The 10,862-nt window shown below is 45.0% G+C and overlaps 1 protein-coding gene across 2 annotated transcripts in view; it reads right to left on the bottom strand.

Moving 5' to 3' along the window:
• Positions 1–7,767: 7,767 nt before the first annotated feature.
• Positions 7,768–10,862, bottom strand: part of LHFPL5 (LHFPL tetraspan subfamily member 5) — an 18,642-nt gene continuing 15,547 nt past the window's right edge. Inside the window, exon 4 of one of the 2 annotated variants that reach the window (XM_009204993.4) lies at positions 7,768–8,092. The gene's annotated coding sequence lies outside the window, so the exon portion shown is untranslated. Of the gene's footprint in view, positions 8,093–8,592; positions 8,751–10,862 lie in introns of those variants that run through there. The other variant, XM_009204994.4, reaches the window with a different exon arrangement.

Raw genomic sequence — 10,862 nt, 5'->3', positions numbered from 1 at the left:
TATGAACAGGCCTCTTACGAATCACTAGTTTGGGCCCTGCCCCTTCCCCACAGGAATATCATAATTTGCATATTGGATTACTAGTGAGGTCATAAACTTGTTTTCATAGGTATTTGCATTTTTTGATTTTTTGTGTAAATTGTCCAGCTTTCTGTTGGAGTGCTTCTGTATTGGATGACTTGGTCAGGACTTGTTATACTAGAGAGAATTTATTTTTTGCTTCATGTCTAGTTTTTAATTTTCATTTTTATTTGTGGTCGTTTTTAGTGTTATTTGTCTTTTCCCACCTACACCTGAACTACATAAATTGTTCTAGTTAATTTGTTTTAATTGTGCAATACTTAGAACACAGTGTTTTCGTAGTGTTAAAATGTAACCTATTGGGATCCGTTAAACCAGTTTGTTCACCAGACTGACCAACCTAGGCAGGCCCTCCTACACCTTGTGTTAAATATATGGACCTAGAATTCCCAGTTTGGGGGAACCTTAGTGCTGTTATAGGAGAGCTTGTAGCTATCTCAAAAGAGCCAACAAACAGGTGGGTTTACAACCCCCTTTTTTTTTTTTTTTTTTTTTTGGGACGGAATCTCGCTCTGTTGCCCAGGCTGGAGTGCAGTGGCCAGATCTCAGCTCACTGCAAGCTCCGCCTCCCGGGTTCACGCCATTCTCTGGCCTCAGCCTCCCGAGTAGCTGGGACTACAGGCGCTGCCACCTCGCCCGGCTATTTTTTGTATTTCTTAGTAGAGACGGGGTTTCACCGTGTTAGCCAGGATGGTCTCGATCTCCTGACCTCGTGATCCGCCCATCTCGGCCTCCCAAAGTGCTGGGATTACAGGCTTGAGCTGCCGCGTCCGGCTACAACCCCCTTTAATTCTGAATTTGCTCTGCGTGTCCACAGGGAAACTAGCTGCTGCAGAGCAGTCTCAGCTTATAAGTGGACTTCGTTACTGCCCATTCTTTTCTTTTGAAACCTGTACTCTTACCAGTTTAGCCTTATAAGGAAACTGCTTTGCCTTAGATTGTTATATCACAGAAAATTGGCGATTTGCTGATAATAGAATCTGAACTTATATTTGCTTTAAAATAAGGCCTTATGGCCGGGTGCAGTGGCTCACACCTGCAATCCCCACATTTTGGGAGGCCAAAGCAGGAGGAACACTTGAACCTAAGTGTTCAAGATCAGCCTGGGCAACATAGTGGGACCCTGTGTCTATAAAAAAATTCAAAATTAGCCAGATGTGTTGGCTGGCACCTGTAGTCCCAACTACTCAGGCTGAGGCAGGAGGATTGCTTGAGCCCAGGATTTCAAGGTTGCAGTGTGCCACGATCACGCCACTGCATTCCAGCCTGGGCAACAGCATGAGACTCCATCTCTACAAAAAAATAAAAAATAAAAAAAATAAGACCTTCAGGCACCAGAGAAGTTTGAATAGTCAGTGCAACTTGGGAGTTAGCAAAGCTTTAGCATAGCATAAAGCTCTTACAAAATCTTCAGAATATTAATACAGAAAAGTGACTAAACCTGAGGCCAACTGAGAAGGAAGTTTGTTTTTGTGTTGCTAAAGACATTTAAGTTGGAGGTTTGGGAAGGTAGATTCCAATAAAATAAAAGTTGGAGTTTAAAAACTACATGTGTAGGCCAGGTGCAGTGGTTCACGCGTGTAATCCCAGCACTTTGGGAGGCCAAGGCGGGCAAATCACGTGAGGTCAGCAGTTCGAGACCAGCCTGACCAACATGGAGAAATCCCGTTTCTACTAAAAAAAAAATGCAAAAAAAATTAGCTGGGCGTGGTGGTGCATGCCTGTAATCCCAGCTACTCAGGAGGCTGAGGCAGGAGAATCACTTGACCCCGGGAGGCAGAGGTTGTGGTGACCCAAGATGGAACCATTGCACTCCAGCCTGGGCAACAAGAGCAAAACTTCATCTCAAAAAAGTAAAAACTACATGTATAATATGCATTTAACTTTAAGTCCTTGCAAAAATATTAATCCACACCAAGTTCTTATGATACAAGAGAAATATCCCCGTTTAAAGGCCAGGACACTTGAGATAATGTTAAGTGTTTAGAAATTTGGGGCCGGGCGCGGTGTCTCACGCCTATAATCCCAGCACTTTGGGAGGCCAAGGCCGGTGGATCATTTGAGGTCAGGAGTTCGAGACCAGCCTGGCCAACATGTTGAAACCCCATCTCTACCAAAAATTTAAAAATTAGCCAGGCATGGTGCTGCACACCTGTAATCCCAGTTACTCAAGAGACTGAGGCAGGAGAATTGCTTGAACCTGGGAGGCGGAGGTTGCAGTGAGTGGAGATTGCACCACTGCACTCCAGCCTGGGTGACAGAGCAAGACTCTGACCCCCAAAAAAAATTGCAACCAGGGAATTAAGCAAGTTTACAGGCTGCACCATTTCTTGTAAAGGGAGGAGACTTTCTAGTACGTATGATGTTCAATTTGATTTTATATCCTTCCAAGTTCACTTTTTGAAATAATAATACCTGCCTGTTGTCCTTAATTTATATCTAGTTTTTGCCCATTTTAATACAATAACAAGCGTTGCCCTCCAAATGACAGAATGAGACTGTTTATTGAAGTGCATCAGCTGCCTGCCATTTGAGCTGTTCTTAATAGTTGTGCCACTAAGACTGAGTGTTTGCATTGGTTGCTTTGGATTCACTAGGTATAGAGGAGAGAGTGGTTGATGTTGGAAATAAATTTAGTAGACCTTAATTACAAATCCTTTGAAGATAGATGACAAAAGTGAGATGGGTTTTCAGGGTTGGAATCCTTAACCATTCATCTTCATCAACTTAATTTACAACAAAACCAAGTATCCATCAGCATATGAGGATACCAGAATCTAATTTCTGTCCTGATAAAGCATTCTGATGGCCAGGTGTGGTGGTTCAGGCCTGCAATCCTGGCACTATGGGAGACTGAGGCAGATGGATTGCTTGAGCTCAGGAGTTCAAGGCCAACCTGGGCAACAGGGTGAAACCCCTATCTACAAAACAGACAAACATTAGCCCGGTGTGGTGGCGCATACCTAGTCCCAGCTACTTGGGAGGCTGCAGCGGGAGGATGGCCTGAGCCTGGGAAGTCGAGGCTGCAGTGAGCTGTAATCACACCACTGTACTCCAGCCTGGGCAACAGAGCAAGCAAAACTCTGTCTTTAAAAAACAAAAACAAAACAAAAAATTCTGATAAATGCCCATTTCCGCAGAAAATTTAAGTAATTGTGAAAACCTTTAAAAAGGCCCCTGTGATTCCCACCTGTTGGTATTCATATAATCTATTTGCCTTCAGTGTGGGCTGAACTTTCTTCTGTTAGAAAAGGGCAGAAGCAATGGGATATCACTTCTGAGACAGTTACAAATGGTCTGGCTTCTGCCTGTGCACACTACCTTCCTCTCCTTTCAAAACCTTGTCCTAGGAAACAAGCTGCCATATGAGTAACCCTAAGCAGAGGCTAACAGCCAGCAAAGAACTGAGACCCTCCGTCCCAACAAACTGAAAAACAATCCTGCCAGCCACCACTGAGCTTGGAAGTGGATCCAACACAATTGCAGCTTGTGAGAAACCTTGAGGCAAAAACACTTAGCTAAACCTTGTCAGGATTCCTAATCCACAGAAACTGAGATATGTATGTTGTTTTAAGCCACTGCATTCTGGAGTAATTTGTTAAGCATCTGTAGGTAACAGGATCATCAGGTCATGAACACTGAGGATATTCTTCAGGTTCACGTTTCACCTATAAATGACTGGCCCTTCCTATTTCGACCATATCTACTCAGGGCTGTCAGTGAAGCTTGAGCACCATAACTGACTCTACAGAATAGCCCAAAGCGGAGAGAGGCAAGCCAGAAGTGAGAAAAGAATAAAGTTGGCCGGGCACAGTGGCTTACGCCTGTAATCCCAGCACTTTGGGAGGCCGAGGCGGGTGGTTCACGAAGTCAGGAGTTCAAGATCAGCCTGGCCAAGATGGTGAAACCCCGTCTCTACTAAAAATATAAAAAATTAGCCAGGCGTGGTGGAACATGCCTGTAATCCCAGCTACTCCGGAGGCTGAGGTAGAGAATTGCTTAAACCTGGAGGGGCGGAGGTTGCAGTGAGCCGAGATCGCACCACTGCACTCCAGCCTGGGTGACAGAGCAAGACTCCGTCTCAAAAAAAATAAAGAATAAGGTTGACTTGATAAGAGGAGTGCTAACATTATTGATTTTTCTTTGGTTTTGTTTTTTGTTTGTTTTATTTTTTGAGACGGAGTCTCGCTCCGTCGCCCAGGCTGGAGTGCAGTGGCACAATCTTGGCTCACTGCAACCTCTGCCTCCCAGGTTCAAGCAATTGTCCTGCCTCAGCCTCCAGAGTAGCTGCAATTACAGGCACCCACCACCATGCCCAGCTAATTTTCGTATTTTTAGTAGAGACAGGGTTTTACCATGTTGGCCAGGCTGCTCTCAAACTCCTGACCTCAGGTGATCCACCTGCCCTGGCCTCCCAAAATAACTTTTATTTTATATGCTTTCAAAGATTAATGAGATTTGAGATGGCTTTAAGAATTTAAAGATAAAGCCCTTGAAAAGAGCTGATAAAACATTAGCTACATGTATGAACCAAAATCATTGCTGTTACTAGACTGAATTCTGAGTTTCTTTGAAGATAAAGCACAATATGAAATACTGAGTCATTTGACTCATAAAAAGATTTGCAGGTCCCTCCCCAGCACTGGTCATTAGTAAACATCAACTCCTACTTTGGTGAAACTCACTGTTCTGGCAGGAGCAAGGTGTGGGTTATAGGCAGATGCACCTTAAGTCCTCTAGCAGCTTCTGCGGACCACTAAAGTTGCCATTTCAGTGAAATATTTTGAGAATAGACTTTTTTCTTGAGACACGGTCTTGCTCTGTTGCCCAGGCTGGAGTGCAGTGGCACAATCATGGCTCACTGCAGCTTCAACTTCCCAGGCTCAAGTGATCCTCCCACCTCAGCCTCCCAAGTAGCTGGGATTACAGGCGTGCGCCACCAGGCCCAGCTAATTTTTGAAATTTTTGTAGAGATGGGTTTTTGCCATGTTGCCCATGCTAGTCTTGAACTCCTGGTCTCAAGTGATCCTCCCACCTCAGCCTCCCAAAGTGCTGGGATTACAGGCGTGAGCCACTACACCTGGCCAAGGATAGACTTCTGGAAATTTTTTTGTACCTCTTCAAAAAGTAAATTATGATATAAACGAACAAATAGAAAAGTCACTAAACTACAGAATTTGTCAAATTTTGTCATTCATCAAGCTTGCATAAAGTAGATACCCAACTGTGAATTAATTTTTTTTTTTTTTTTTTGACACGGAGTTTCACTCTTGCTGCCCGGGCTGGAGTGCAATGGCACGATCTCGGCTCACTGAAACCTCCGCCTCCTGGGTTCAAGCCATTCTCCTGCCTCAGCCTCCCGAGTAGCTGGGATTACAGGCATGTGCCACCACGCCCAGCTAATTTTGTATTTTTAGTAGAGATGGGGTTTCACCATTTTGGTCAGGCTGGTCACAACTCCCAACCTCAGGTGATCCACCCACCTTGGCTTCCCAAAGTGCTGGGATTACAGGCGTGAGCCACAGTGCCTGGCCGACTGTGAATTAATTTTATCAATAAAAGAAAATATGAATGTCCAGGCTGGGCAACATGGTGATACCCTGTGTCTACAAAAACTAAAGATTAGGCAGATGTGGTGGTCACACCTGTGGTCCTGGCTACTTGGGAAGCTAAGGCAGGCGGATTGCTTGAGCTCAGGAGACTGAGGCTTCAGTGAGCCATGTTCACTCCACTGCACTCAAAACATACATACAGGCCGGGCATGGTGGCTCATGCCTGTAATCCCAGCACTTTGGGAGGCCGAGGATTTTATACATACATACACACACACACACATATACACACACACACATTTGGTTGGGTGTGGTGACTCATGCCTGTAATCCCAGCACTTTGGGATGCCAAGGCGGGTAGATCACTTGAGGTCAGGAGTTGGAGATCAGCCTGGCCAACATGGTGAAACCCCGTCTCTACTAAAAATACAAAATTAGGCTGGGTGTGGTGGCTCACGCCTGTAATTCTAGCACTTTGGGAGGCCAAGGTGGGTGGATCACGAGGTCAGGAGACCGAGACCATCCTGGCTAACATGGTGAAGCCCCATCTCTACTAAAAATACAAAAAATTAGCCAGGTGTAGTAGTGGGCGCCTGTAGTCCTAGCTCCTCAGGAGGCTGAGGCAGGAGAATGGAGTGAACCTGGGAGGCGGAGCTTGCAGTGAGCCGAGATCATACCACCACACTCCAGCCTGGGTGGCAGAGCAACACTCCATCTCAAAAAAAAAAAAAAAAAAATTAGCCGGGCGTGGTAGCACACGCCTGTAATCCCAGCTACTCAGGAGGCTGAGACAGGAGAATTGCTTGAACCTGGGAAGCAGAGGTTGCAGTGAGCCGAGATCATGCCATTGCACTCCAGCCTGGGCGAGAAAGCGAGACTTTGTCTCAATACTTGGGAGGCTGAGGCAGGAGAATTGCTTGAACCTGGGAGGCAGAGGTTGCAGTGAGCTGAGATCATGCTGTTGCACTCAAGCCTGGGCAACAAGAGCGAGACTTCATCTCAAAAAAAATAAAAATAAATTTTATATATATATATATAAAATTTTATATATATATATATATACACACACACACACACAAATGTGATCATTCTCATAAACTAGCTGCCATGGACCAAGTGACAAGATCAAATCCCATTATGGAAGTTCCCACCACCAATTACCGTGACAACACTGGGATACTCATTCCTAGTGACAGAACAGGTTGTCACAGTGCATTGGCCAAACACACAACTGACAGCCAAAGATAGAAAAACTGTTTCTGTATCACTGATCGGTTGATCAAGCAACAAGATTCATCTGTTCAGCTCTTTACCCACACTTCACCTGTGAGAGAACAGCACACCCAGGTAGTTTCTTTACTAATTAAATGGACAAGGACCAGAAAAAACACCTTTTCCTCAGAATCATTCACTGCAGACAATCAACAAAACCCTGTTTTTATGCACCACCCCCCAGGAAGGGGACAGCCTGGAGAATCCATTTTTGTCTTGGCTTTTGCTACAATGAACAATTACCTAAATTGAATTCCCCTTTGGAGGCCAACTGAAGATTCACCATTTAGTAGCTGGTCCTCCGTATCTGTGGGTTCCGCTCAGCAGAGTCAATCAACCACAGATGTAAAATATTCAGGAAGAAAAGCTAGTAAAGAATAACAATACAGGCCGGGCATGGTGGTTCACACCTGTAATCCCAGCACTTTGGAAGGCCGACACAGGCAGCCTGGCCAACATGGTGAAACCCTGTCTCTACTAAAAATACAAAAATTAGCCAGGCATGGTGGCAGGCGCCTGTAATCCCAGCTACTCAGGAGGCTGAGGCAGGAGAATTGCTTGAACCTGGGAGGCGGAGGTTACAGTGAGCCGAGATCATGCCACTGCACTCCAGCCTGGGCAATAGGACGAGACTCCGTCTCAAAAAAAAAAAAAAATTAGCCAGGTATGGTGGCACATGCCTGTATTTCCAGCTATTCAGGAGGCTGTGACAGGAGAATCACTTGAACTTGGGAGGCAGAGGTTGCAGTGAGCTGAGATGGCGCCTTTGCATCCCAGCCTCAGCAAGAGAGTGAGACTCTGTCTCAAAAATAAATAAATAACAATACAACAACAAATACAAATTAAAAGCCACACAGTACAAGTATTTACATAGCATTTACATTGTATTAGGTATTATAAGTAATCTAGAGATGATTTAAAGTATACAGGAGGATGTGCATAGGTTATATGCAAATACTACGCCATTTTTAGCTGAGGACTTGGGCATCCATGTATTTTGGCATCTGCAGGGGATCCTGGAACCAATCCCTCTATAGATGATGATATGCCAAATCCAAAGTTTTTGAAAAAAAATGTAATCTATTCCCATAACAAATTACTTGAACATAAGTAACACATTTCTGAAGCTGGTAGCCAGTTCTGGTTGAGTCAGTGTGGGCACCATAGGGAAATGTGATATTTGGTTCCTGGGAGGAAAAATGTCAAATTAGTCTCCAGAGATTTTAGATCCTATCACCCACTCTAAATAAAACTTCCTGGTGGATGTTAAAGGATTCAGGTTCTGATGGCCCCTCCATTCCTTACCCCCCTCTAAGCAGCAATAAGAAAACAAAATATGAGAAGGGAGAAGCAAAAGACCCCCTACACCTTACCCTAAAATGACCCAGCACATGTCCAGCCACCTCTTCAGTAGCCCTCTTAGAGCTGGTTGGGCATTTGTGTGTGTGTGTGTGTGTGTGTGTGTGTGTGTACGCTGGAAGGGAAGGCCCCTAGAGATGGACCCATTTAGCCCTCTCGCTTTACAGAGAAGAGGCCTCAGGAAGGTGAAGCGATTTGCTGCTGTGCGGAGCTAAGAAGAGGACTTGGATCTCATCCCCAGCAAGTGAGCACTCCCCGCACCGCTCAGCCTCTGAATATCTTTGAAGTGGGTAATTGCAGTTCTGCTTCCCTGGAAAGAGTACAGTAGGAGGTCTTGTCTCAAGAGACTGTCCGGTTTTAGTGTTATAATAAAAGGCTTAAGGCGTCAGGCCTATAGCAGCCAGGAACAAGGAAACTTGGAAGAACAAGTTCTTATCTCTGAAGAATTTGATTCCCTAGTTTTCCATTGTCTGGGAAATAGATGACCTGTGGTATAAGAAAAGAACAAAAGATTGCAAGAGTTTAAAATCAGACATTTTAGCCGGGCGCGGTGGCTCAAGCCTGTAATCCCAGCACTTTGGGAGGCCGAGGCGGGTGGATCACGAGGTCAGGAGATCGAGACCATCCTGGCTAACATGGTGAAACCCCGTCTCTACTAAAAATACAAAAAACTAGCCGGGTGTGGTGGCGGGCGCCTGTAGTCCCAGCTACTCGGAGGCTGAGGCAGGAGAATGGCGTGAACCTGGGAGGCGGAGCTTGCAGTGAGCCGAGATCGCGCCACTGCACTCCAGCCTGGGTGACACAGCGCGAGACTCCGTCTCAAAAAAAAAAAAAAAAAAAAAAAAAATCAGACATTTTAAAAACCAATATAGGCTGCGTGAGGTGACTCACACCTGTAATCCCAGTGCTTTGGGAGGCTGTGGCGGGCAGATCCCCTGAGGTCGGGAGTTTGAGACCAGCCTGACCAACATGGAGAAACCCCATCTCTACTAAAAATACAAAATTCGCCGGGTGTGGTGGTGCACGCCTGTAATCCCAGCTACTTGGGAGACTGAGGCAGGACAATTGCTTGAACCCGGGAGGCGGAGGCTGCCATGAGCCAAGATCGTGCCATTGCACTCCAGCCTGGACAACAAGAGTGAAACTCCGTGTCAAAAAAAAAAAAAAATCCACAAAATACACACACCCACACACACATACATACACACACCAAGGTTATGCTCTAATGCTTTTTTATTCAAAGTGTGATTCTTGTTTGAGCAGCCCGTCACCCAAAAACTGGTTAGAAATGCAGGATCTATGGCCCCAGATCCACCGCAACCACCACCTCCCAGGTTCAAGTGATTCTCCTCCCTCAGCCTCCTGAGTAGCTGGGATTACAGGTGCACGCCACCACACCCAGCTAATTTTTGTATTTTTGGTAGAGACGGGGTTTCCCGATGTTGGCCAGGCTGGTCTCCAACTCCTGACCTCAGGTGATCTGCCTGCCTCAGTCTCCCAAAGTGCTGGGATTATAGGCGTGAGCCACTGCGCCCAGCAGAATCTGCATTTTAACAAGATCCCCAGATGACTGTATGCACACTGAAGTGTGAAAATCATGCTCTCATAAGTGCGGGAGGTGGAGGTGACAATTTTATGTATGATTATTTTTAAAATATATGTGGTCAAGAATTGGAAGGTACTTGGCAAAAATAAAAACAGCTTAAATGGAGGTAAACCCACTTTCCCACACAAAGTGCCTGGCCAGCTGTAGGTCCTCAAGGCAGCTGTTAGGAAGGCAACACTGTTGTGAGGGTTTCTTTTTCTTTTTTTAAATGCATTCCTGAATGTTCTTGTTAAATCACATTTAACAAATGTTTGGAAACTTAAAAGATAAATGAACATGTTGCGCTTCTTTTTAAACCAGACATTAAAACTGGTTAACTTACTGTTTTCCTTTTTGCCTCAGCTATCAGGAATCAGAGTTAAATTTAATACTCAAGACAGTAATACTATTAGCCTAGCTTTTTTGAATATTTTTCTCTCTCTGACTTTTATTTTCTATTTTATTAGGTTTTCTAGTATGTTTCTTACAAATCACTTAAAAATTCTTTTTGAAAATAAGGGTCCAAATTATAATTATGACTTCTAAAAACAGCCTGTTCTTGTGTGCCAGGCTCCACAAAACATAAATTTGTGAAACTAACTACCTGCCTGTTTTTAATTATTTCTTATTCCCCTGATCATTTTTCACCTCTCAAGACACAAGTAAGGCCAGACGCGGTGGCTCATGCCTGTAATCCCAGCACTTTGGGAGGTGGAGGTGGACAGATCACCTGAGGTCAGGAGTTCAAGACCAGCCTGGCTAACACGGTGAAACCCCATTTCTACTAAAAGTACAAAATATTAGCCAGGCATGGGGGCACGCGCCTGTAATCCCAGCTACTTGGGAGGCTGAGGCAGGGGAATGGCTTGAACCTGGGAGGTGGAGGTTGCAATGAGCCAAGATCACGCCATCGCATTCCAGCTTGGGCAACAAGAGCAAAACTCCATCTCAAAAAAAAAAAAAAGACACAAGTAAAACTAAAGGTTTCCTGTTTGCTCCACAGTGAAGGTCTC

The sequence above is a fragment of the Papio anubis genome, chromosome 6 (assembly GCF_008728515.1).
Source record: "Papio anubis isolate 15944 chromosome 6, Panubis1.0, whole genome shotgun sequence".
NCBI lineage: Eukaryota > Metazoa > Chordata > Mammalia > Primates > Cercopithecidae > Papio > Papio anubis.
Note: the sequence above shows the minus strand (reverse complement) of the source record. Positions and strands in the feature narration are given on the sequence as shown.